This window comes from Salmo salar, chromosome ssa03, assembly GCF_905237065.1.
Source record: "Salmo salar chromosome ssa03, Ssal_v3.1, whole genome shotgun sequence".
NCBI classification, from domain to species: domain Eukaryota; kingdom Metazoa; phylum Chordata; class Actinopteri; order Salmoniformes; family Salmonidae; genus Salmo; species Salmo salar.
This window is the reverse complement of record NC_059444.1, coordinates 4,010,861-4,022,028: the sequence shown is the minus strand read 5'-3', so window position 1 is coordinate 4,022,028 and position 11,168 is coordinate 4,010,861. Positions and strand designations below refer to the sequence as shown.

Here is an 11,168-nt window from a genome sequence, read left to right as displayed (position 1 = left end):
GTGAGCTACTGAGTGGCTAGGACAAGCAAACCCCATACTATTGTGGAGGACTTCATTCTTTCTGCTGCCGTGGATACGGCTGGAACAATGCTGGGGGGAAAAGGCCAAAAAAACTATACCGACAATGGCTCCATCAAACAACACTGTTTCACAACGCCTCAGTAACATGGCAGGAGATGTTTTGAAACAATTACTGCTTCGCATACAAGCCAGTGAATTCTATGCATTACAGCTGGAAGAAGTTAAGCTTTATTTTGATGTATTACACTTATATTTTTGTGAATGTTGAATATTGATATTTCTGTAGTTTGAATTTGGCTCTCTGCAATTTCATCGGATGTTGTCAAATCTATCCCGTCAACGGGATTGGCGCGTTAACGGGATCACTAAGAGGTTAACCTCTCCCTTGTTCATTTCAATGTCCATATGTTCATGACCCGATTTATATAAATCATGTCAAATTATTTTACATTATTATTTTACATTCATATTAACCCCTTGAGTGCTGAAATAAATATCAAAATTATCATATACAAAAATATGTTGAGTGGCAAAGTCTCATAGATTCACCAAACATCTACTATTCTATGTTTCATTATTCCTGGTATATAATACTGGTTATGATTGCAGACAGAGCCCAGAGAACGGGATGGTGTAATACTGAATGTGTCATAGAGATGTCCACGTCACCCAGAGATATATCTATGCTGTAGAGAGACACCTAGTGGACTGAAACTTCATAGTTGTAGGCATAATACAGCTAGTGATGTTTAGACTTGCGCTGGTAAACACATCCATTACATCAGCTACCTAAATGTGAAGTAAAGTCAACTGAGGAGTATTAGAGAATGGAGACTTTTAACTTGAAAACGTGCAGGAAACCTCTTTCCGGTTTCTCTGACTTCCGTATTTTATATACTGTTGCTATGTTTGTTCGTGCAGCACTCCTCACAGGCCGTTTGGTGTGCGTTTTTTATTGATGGCGAGATGAAACTTCTAAAACTCTGAAAGGTATTACTGTAAGTCAGAATTGAAACATAATATTTCTTCAAAGCTAAAATGTTGGTCCATAATCGTAGCATGTTGTTTGTATGTTCACAGATAAAATTTCACGTTTACGTTCATGTTTCACGCATGGCTTTTCTTACGATCCTAACAATTTAGGTATGGATTTTCTAACGATCCTAACGAAATCTACGTTCAACCTTTTGGCAGGTATTTAGCTCCATATGCTGAGCTCACTGAGTGAAGTGGTGATAGATTCATTTTTGGAGGCTCTGCACACAGGCATAACAGTTGGTCTAATGTGAAGTCTGTAAAGTCTACAAAGTGAGACTTTTTCCTTATGTTTCTCGGCTATTTACATTGTTTTGTTCACAAGCTAGGTTGTTTTTCAACTTCAGTTTGAGTCTGCTGCTACAACTTATAGCAAAGAGATGCTCTAGTCAGATCCCAAATCTCTCACACACACACACACACACACACACACACACACACACACACACACACACACACACACACACACACACACACACACACACACACACACACACACACACACACACACACGACAGGACTTGAGTGGCCCCGTTACCACGGTAACCTCCCGCCCTTAAAGGGGCAGATGAACTTAATCCGGCATAACCAAAGACACAACACCTGATACTGTGAATAAATTGAAGCAGCATATCACATTGAATAATGATGTAGTATAAGTATGAGAATATTTGCCAGGTCAAATGATTTAATTATGAATGAAATTATTTCACAGGGAGATGTGGGAATCTAAAAGGCAGTGTTGTGTCAACTTGGGAAGACAAAACAAGATAATTATTTTGCATAAACAACAAATGAGAAGACAACAAAAAACACATGACAAACTATTTTTAGGATAATGTTTTAGGTTACATGGCAAGAGAATATTTGTGGCCATATTTTTTTATTATACGCTGAACAAAAATATAAATGTAACATGTAAAGTGTTGGTCCCCTGTTTCATGAGCTGAAATAAAAGATCTCAGAAATGTTCTGTACTTACAAAAAGCTTTTTTCTCTCACATTTTGTGCACAAATTTGTTTCCATCCCTGTTAGTGAGCATTTTTCCTTTGTCAAGATAATCCATTCACCCAACAGGTGTGGCATATCAAGAAGCTGATTAAACAGCATAGGTGCACCTTGTGCTGGGGACACCCCTTTGAAAAGAAAGTATGTGGACACTCCTTCAAATTAGTAGATGTGGCTATTTCAGCAACGCCAGTTGCTGACAGGTGTATCAAACTGAGCACACCGCCATGCAATCTCCATAGACAAACATTGGCAGTAGAATGGCCGTACTGAAGAGCTCAGTGACTTTCAACATGGCACCATTATAAGATTCCACCTTACCAACAAGTCAGTTTGTCAAATTTCTGCCCTGCTAGAGCTGCACCAGTCAACTGTACGTGCTGTTGTTGTGAAATGGAAACGTCTAGGAGCAACAACGGCTCGGCCGTGAAGTGGTAGGCCACACAAGCTAACAGAACGGGACCGCGGAGTGCAGAAGTGCGTAGTGCGTAAGAATCGTCTGTCCTCGGTTGCAACATTAACTACCGAGTTCCAAACTGCCTCTGGAAGCAACATCAGCACAAAAACTGTTCGTCGGGAGCTTCATGAAATGAGTTTCCATGGCCAAGCAGCCACACACCAAGTGTTGGCTGGAGTGGTGTAAAGCAATTGAAATCTGGAGTGATGAATCACGCTTCACCATCTGGCAATCCGACGGATTAATCTGGGTTTGGCGGATACCAGGAGAACGCTACCTGCCCGAATGCATAGTGCCAACTGTAAAGTTTGGTGGAGGAGGAATAATGGTCTGGGGCTGTTTTTCATGGTTCAGGCCCCTTAGTTCCAGTGAAGGAAAATCTTAATGACTACAGCATGCAATGACATTTTTGATGATTCTGTGCTTCCAACTCTGTTGCAACAGTTTGGGGAAGGCCATTTCCTGTTTCAGCATGACGATGCCCCTGTGCACAAAGCGAGGTCCATACAGAAATGGTTTGTCGAGATCAGTGTGGAAGAACTTGACTGGCCTGTACAGAGCCCTGACCTCAACTCCATCGAACACCTTTGGGATGAATTGGAACGCCGACTGCGAGCCAGGCCTAATCGCCCAAACTTCAGTGCCCGACCTCACTAATGTTCTTGTGGCTGAATGGAAGCAAGTCCACGCAGCAATGTTCCAACATCTAGTGGAAAGCCTTCCCAGAAGAGTGGAGGCTGTTATAGCAGCAATGTTCCAACATCTAGTGGAAAGCCTTCCCAGAAGAGTGGAGGCTGTTATAGCAGCAAAGGGGGGGGGAACCAACTCCATATTAATGCCCACGATTTTGGAATGTCATGTTCAATGAGCACGTGTCCACATACTTTCGGCCATGTAGTGTAGCTACTGGAACTAACCGGCTACAATTATGCAGTAGTGTACAGTTTGAAAGCAGCTACACCGGCAGGCCCGGTGGTAATACATTTAGAAAACCAAAAGCTTACCTTGAATTGGAAGAGTTCCGGTGTTGGATAACCATAGCCAGCTAGCTAACATAGCATCCCTCTCTGTTTGAGCCGGGTGTTTCAGTAGGCTAAACTAGTTAACGTTTAATAAAATACAACCATATATAGCTAGCTCTCTCTCTCCTTAATTTAGGAAGAAAGTCATTTGTTCAAAACTGTTAAACTATTGTCTTTCTCTCTCTTTGAGTCAACTACTCACCACATTTTATACACTGCAGTGCTAGCTAGCTGTAGCTTGTGCTTTCAGTACTAGATTCATTCTCTGATCCTTTGATTGGGTGGACAACATGTCAGTTCATGCTGCAAGAGCTCTGATAGGTTGGTGGATGTCATCCGGAAGTTGTCATTATTACTGTGTAAGTCTATGGAAGGGGGTGAGAACCATGAGCCTCCTAGGTTTTGTATTGAAGTCAATGTACCCAGAGGAGGATGGAAGCTAGCTGTCCTCCGGCTAAACGATGGTGCTGTTGAGGCTACTGTAGACCTTCATGGCAAAAGTGTTTTTAATTAATTATTTGTTGATGTGAATATATTTAGTATAGTTTCATCTAAAAAAGAGAACTTTATTTTTTATTTTTATGAAATTCACTGAGGAGGATGGTCCTCCCATGAGCCTCCTAGGGTTTGTATTGAAGTCAATGTACCCAGAGGAGGATGGAAGCTAGCTGTCCTCCGGCTACACCATGGTGCTACCCTACAGAGTGCTGTTGCAAAGAATAGTGTGTTTTAATCAATTACTTGGTGGCATGTAAATATATTTAGTATAGTTTTATCTAAAAAGGATAACTTTAACGTTTTACTATTTTTATGAAATTCCCTGAGGATGGTCCTCCCCTTCCTCCTCTGAGGAGCCTCCACTGTTGTCTATTATATGTAATAGGTATGTGAAATACAGAAAAGAACATTCCTTATGTAACGTGTTTAGTTGTTTTTCTTTGATAAGCCTCTCTCTCTCTCACATTGTGACTATTGTCCTCTCCTCAGCTGTGGTGTGCATGTGACGGCCTGGAGGAGTGTAGCGGTGGTGTGTTTGCTGAATTCCGCCCCGTCTCTAATTAACCACATCATCTCAGTAGCAGGCTGGAGGGTGACTGAGGACGGGACAGAGCACTGGGTGGTGAGAAACTTCTGAGTACGTCTCCACACACACACACACACACACAAACCACAAAACACACAGGATACACACACACCTACTGTGTGACAATTCAGTCCCTTTCAAAATCCTATTTTCCCTAACTCTAAACCCTTAACCCTAAAACTAACTCTAGCTCTTAAACATAATTCTAACACTAATTCTAACCTTTGACCTTGTGTGGACTAACAAAATGTCACCAGTTGACAGGGTTGGGGAGTAACGGATTACAACAACAACAAAACGGTAACCGTAACCCGTTACGTTACCAGCTAAAATATTATAATTAGATTACAGATACTTTTGAAAAATAAATGATTACTTTTAAATTCAGAAAGGATGTTTGCGGAAATAAATCTTTGACACTTCTCTGTTTTCTTAATGACATTCAAATCAGCGTTTGAACAAAAGGCGGAAGTTTAAGTTTGTTCCACCTGAGAGAGTTAAAGACCACTATAATGACACAATGTGTTGGATGGATCAAAAACATTTAAAAATAATTAAAACCCTTGAATGGCAGAGTTGCAAAGAAAAAGCCATATCTCAGACTGGCCAATAAAAATAACAGATTAAGGTGGGCAAAAGAACACAGATACTGGACAGAGGAACTCTGCCTAGAAGGCCAGCATCCCGGAGTCGCATCTTCACTGTTGACGTTGAGACTGGTGTTTTGCGGGTATTATTTAATGAAGCTGCCAGTTGAGGACTTATGAGGCATCTGTTTCTCAAACTAGACACTCTAATGTACTTGTCCTCTTGTTCAGTTGTGCACCAGGGCCTCCCACTCATCTTTCTATTCTGGTTAGAGCCAGTTTGCGCTGTTCTGTGAAGGGAGTAGTACACAAGATCTTCAGTTTCTTGGCAATTACTCGCATGGAATAGCCTTCGTTTCTCAGAACAAGAATAGACTGACGAGTTTCAGATGAAAGGACTTTGTTTCTGGCCATTTTGAGCCTGTAAACGAACCCACAAATGCTGATGCTCCAGATACTCAGCTAGTCTAAAGAAGGCCAGTTTTATTGCTGCTTTAATCAGAACAACAGTTTCTAATGATCAACTAATGATCAATTAGCCTTTTATAATGATAAACTTGGATTAGCTAACACAACGTGCCATTGGAACACAGGAGTGATGGTTGCTGATAATGGGCCTCTGTACGCCTATGTAGATATTCCATGAAATAATCTGCCGTTTCCAGCTACAATAGTCATTTACAACATTAACAATGTCTACACTGTATTTCTGATCAATTTGATGTTATTTTAATGGACAAAAAATGTGCTTTTCTTTCAAAAACAAGGACATTTCTAAGTGACCCCAAACTTTTGAACGGTAGTGTATATATACACATATATCGAGTGGCGCAGCGGTCTAAGGCACTGCATCTCAGTGCTAGAGGCGTCATTACAGACCCTGGTTCGATTCCAGGCTGTATCACAACCGGCCATGATTGGGAGTCCCATAGGGCGGACCACAATTGGTCCAGCGTTGTCCGGGTTATGGTGTGGCCGGGGTAGGCCGTCATTGTAAATAAGAATTTGTTTTTAACTGACTTGCCTAGTTAAATAAAGGTTAAATAAAAAAAATAATGTTTATATATATATATATATACATTAATTCTTGAAGAATGTAACTCATGACTTTAGTTCAACTGTCGTACTCCATCAGAACCCAAAATAGAAGCTTGTTCTCCTCCAATGTTTGTAAACAGTGTAAATGTAAACAAACACTCTATAGCCTCATAACATGGTTATAACTATAATGTTGATATCATGGATGGTCAGTCCTGTATAGCCTCCATAACATGGTTATAACTATAATGCTGATATCATGGATGGTCAGTCCTGTATAGCCTCATAACATGGTTATAACTATAATGTCGATATCATGGATGGTCAGTCCTGTATAGCCTCATAACATGGTTATAACTATAATGCTGATATCATGGATGGTCAGTCCTGTATAGCCTCATAACATGGTTATAACTATAATGTTGATATCATGGATGGTCAGTCCTGTATAGCCTCCATAACATGGTTATAACTATAATGCTGATATCATGGATGGTCAGTCCTGTATAGCCTCATAACATGGTTATAACTATAATGTTGATATCGTGGATGGTCAGTCCTGTATAGACTCATAACATGGTTATAACTATAATGCTGATATCATGGATGGTCAGTCCTGTATAGCCTCATAACATGGTTATAACTATAATGTTGATATCATGGATGGTCAGTCCTGTATCGCTTCATAACATGGTTAAAACTATAATGTTGATATCATGGATGGTCAGTCCTGTACAGCCTCCATAACATGGTTATAACTATAATGTTGATATCATGGATGGTCAGTCCTGTATAGCCTCATATGGTCAGTCCTGTATTGCCTCATAACATGGTTAAAACGAATTTTGATATCATGGATGGTCAGTCCTGTATAGACTCATAACATGGTTATAACTATAATGTTGATATCATGGATGGTCAGTCCTGTATAGACTCATAACATGGTTATAACTATAATGTTGATATCATGGACTGTCAGTCCTGTATAGCCTCCATAACATGGTTATAACTATAATGTTGATATCATGGATGGTCAGTCCTGTATAGACTCATAACATGGTTATAACTATAATGTTGATATCATGGATGGTCAGTCCTGTATAGCCTCATAACATGGTTATAACTATAATGTTGATATCATGGATGGTCAGTCCTGTATAGCCTCATAACATGGTTATAACTATAATGTTGATATCATGGATGGTCAGTCCTGTATAGCCTCATAACATGGTTATAACTATAATGTTGATATCATGGATGGTCAATCCTGTATAGACTCATAACATGGTTATAACTATAATGCTGATATCATGGATGGTCAGTCCTGTATAGCCTCATAACATGGTTATAACTATAATGTTGATATCATGGATGGTCAGTCCTGTATCGCTTCATAACATGGTTATAACTATAATGTTGATATCATAGATGGTCAGTCCTGTATAGCCTCATATGGTCAGTCCTGTATAGCCTCATAACATGGTTAAAAAGAATTTTGTTATCATGGATGGTCAGTCCTGTATAGACTCATAACATGGTTATAACTATAATGTTGATATCATGGATGGTCAGTCCTGTATAGCCTCCATAACATGGTTATAACTATAATGTTGATATCATGGATGGTCAGTCCTGTATAGCCTCATATGGTCAGTCCTGTATAGCCTCATAACATGGTTAAAACGAATTTTGATATCATGGATGGTCAGTCCTGTATAGACTCATAACATGGTTATAACTATAATGTTGATATCATGGATGGTCAGTCCTGTATAGCATCATAACATGGTTATAACTACAATGTTGATATCATGGATGGTCAGTCCTGTATAGACTCATAACATGGTTATAACTATAATGTTGATATCATGGACTGTCAGTCCTGTATAGCCTCCATAACATGGTTATAACTATAATGTTGATATCATGGATGGTCAGTCCTGTATAGACTCATAACATGGTCATAACTATAATGTTGATATCATGGATGGTCAGTCCTGTATAGCCTCATAACATGATTATAACTATAATGTTGATATCATGGATGGTCAGTCCTGTATAGCCTCATAACATGGTTATAACTATAATGTTGATATCATGGATGGTCAGTCCTGTATAGCCTCATAACATGGTTATAACTATAATGTTGATATCATGGATGGTCAGTCCTGTATAGCCTCATAACATGGTTATAACTATAATGATATCATGGATGGTCAGTCCTGTATAGCCTCCATAACATGGTTATAACTATAATGTCGATATCATGGATGGTCAGTCCTTGCATCCATAGCTCTATCTATTAATCTGAGAGTGGTTACATTTCTCCAGGCCCATCCCCTCAGCGTTTGACCAAAACAGATTTGCCCTTTAAACAGGCTGCATATTATCAAGATATCAAAGTGTCACCAACTAAAAGGTAAACAATATATTCCTGTAGCAAATGCAGCATATGGTATAGATTTTCCACGTGTAAATATCCCTTTTCAGTAGTGCTCAAAGCCATTCCATGAGTGCAGCATTTATTTTTCAACTGGAATCAATGAGCCCCAATCAGTCCTCCATGACAACACAATCATAGACAACAGAGTAGGGCTGGTTAATAAGTCCTTAGTTTTTGGGGTCATGCTCAGGTAAAACAATTTAGCTACTCTATACTTCCATATTTACACGTCCTGTTCTTGAAGATCAAGGGGTATAACATTTTATTGGAATTCTGATAGACTTTAGTTTTTAATGTAAAGATATAATTTAATCGTATTATTATTATTATTATTATACGCATTAGAAAGCGATGTGTTAGAAGAAGCCTACATAACCAACCCATAAAGTAAAATGTAACATCCATATATATGGCTAGTTATGTAAACTTCTACATTGATTTATGAAATGAAAAGATTTGTTGTCTTCTTCTAATGCCTGTTAAGGGGAAAGTAATCTAAAAGTAACTGAATGTAATCAGATTACATTAGACAAAAAAAAAAAATTGGACAGGTAACTAGTAATTGTAACGGATTACATTTAGAAAGTAACCTACCAAACTCTGCCTGTTGGTCACATGTTTGTTTGTTTGTTTGTTTGTTTACTATTCTTGTGGAGACTTCTGGTCCAGTATATTGTTACGAGAATTTAAGTTGTCAATGTTCTTAAACCGAACTTCAATTAAACTACTCAGTCCGCCCCCCAGAGGGTGTAAGATTCTGGTTGAATGAAGAAGACGGAGATCCTGCCCACAAGGGTCAAAACGTTTATTTATGAGAGCTCTGAAAATCCTTACAATGTACAAAGCCTTTTATATTAACACACACACACACACACAAACTTACATCAGTAGAGAACTCCACCCCGCTTTAGGGCGGCTGTATTTTTCCACAGTACACATACATTCCTTATCAACCTTGCCACCTGTCTTCTAATCTCCTGCCAACTAGCCGTTCCCAGGCCGTTGTTTCTCTCCCTAACTTAGGGAGGCATCTTCTCCTGTTCCTTTCCCAAGGTCGTCTTATCAACTCTGCCCTGCTCATTTTGAAGTGGTACCAGTGTCTTATTCACACACAGTATTGGAATATAGTTTTTAACCCATTATTGTAGCCTCATTTCAAATACATTTCAACAGGTTATAAGGTTTCTGAGTGAAATCATTTAGTCAAACCTTTAATCAGATCATTTCCATTACATATAGTTAAACACACACACACACACACACACACACACACTTACTTAGTATGGGCCTTTTGACAATCGAACAATTGTCTGTCATGAAATACGTATTCTGATTCCTCAACCAACAACAGCCGACATAGAGAAGCTGTTACTACTGTATAATCAATCTGGAAAGAAGGTACTAAAAACAGTATTTTGTGGTTTGCTTTACAGGGAGGAATATGGTTGGGCGAGGATCGCGACCCGTGCTTATAAAGGAAGTAAAGTCAACGGTAAAATCGAAGACGACTGTTGCCTATCGGAATCCCATTGTGACATAAGAGGAAGGATATGATAACACGATTAGCTCCTAGACCTGTCAATCAAAAGCCTTAGAGGCGTATCCCGGAACATATATTGTCTTCCTTATTAACGAAGGTATCATTGTCCTATATTTCTTACCAGGTCCATCTACAAGGCAATAATGTCATTACCGATGCTGTTATGCATGCCGACCTGACCTTAGCATTGACCTGATCTTTTTTTGTTTGTTGTTGTTGACATTACTGAATGTTAATATTGAAGAATATGTCAAGAGATACTGCTGTCCACTCAATTCAGTGTAAACGTGTCCTGTGACAGCAGTCTCAGAGACTGTTACTGAACTACACTGCACACTAATTCCCCATTGGGCTTTTTGACTGCTGTTAGCAAATGTTATGTAAGAATAAACAATGATTTTCATTTGTTCAGTGAAATATGAAATTGGTGAAGCAGGTAACTGTTACTGTGCCTTTAAAGCTGTTCATTGGTCCTCTTAAGAAATTGTTAAAATAATCTGCTTCCTTATGCTCCTGAGCTCTTCATCGATTGGCTAGCTAATCTGAGCGCCCAATCCTGATGCTATTTCCGAGGCTATATTATAATTAGGAATCATTATTAGTGTGCTGTAAAGGAAGGCTGTGTTGTATGATTTTAACCCCAACGTGACAAGAATGTTGTTGTAATCACAGCTATATAATAATTCACTGCTTTGCTGTCTGGCTTTACAGGAAGTATTCAATAACAGACCTAGACCTATTTCATGTAATCTAGAGAAATCAACCAATCAATAAAGACCCTCTTTTAAGACTCGTTGTCAGGAGTTACAAATTACATATGAAATTCTATTATTGAATGAGCCCCGTGACTATGCCATGGGTCAAGGACAACAGAATCAACTACATCTACCCACCCTCGCCTCCCCTCCCCTCCACCCTTCATCCAACTGCGA

The 11,168-nt window shown here is 39.3% G+C and overlaps 1 long non-coding RNA gene across 2 annotated transcripts; it reads left to right on the top strand.

The window, feature by feature from the left end:
- The first annotated feature begins 327 nt into the window (after positions 1 to 327).
- LOC106596653 (uncharacterized) lies at positions 328 to 11,017 on the top strand. 2 transcript variants are annotated; one of them, XR_001326728.2, is made up of 3 exons: positions 328 to 1,011; positions 4,532 to 4,679; positions 10,130 to 11,017. It is a non-coding gene; the product is annotated as an uncharacterized lncRNA (long non-coding RNA). The 2 variants fall into 2 exon arrangements; XR_001326729.2 differs by having other exon boundaries at positions 568 to 1,019.
- The last annotated feature ends 151 nt before the right edge of the window (positions 11,018 to 11,168 follow it).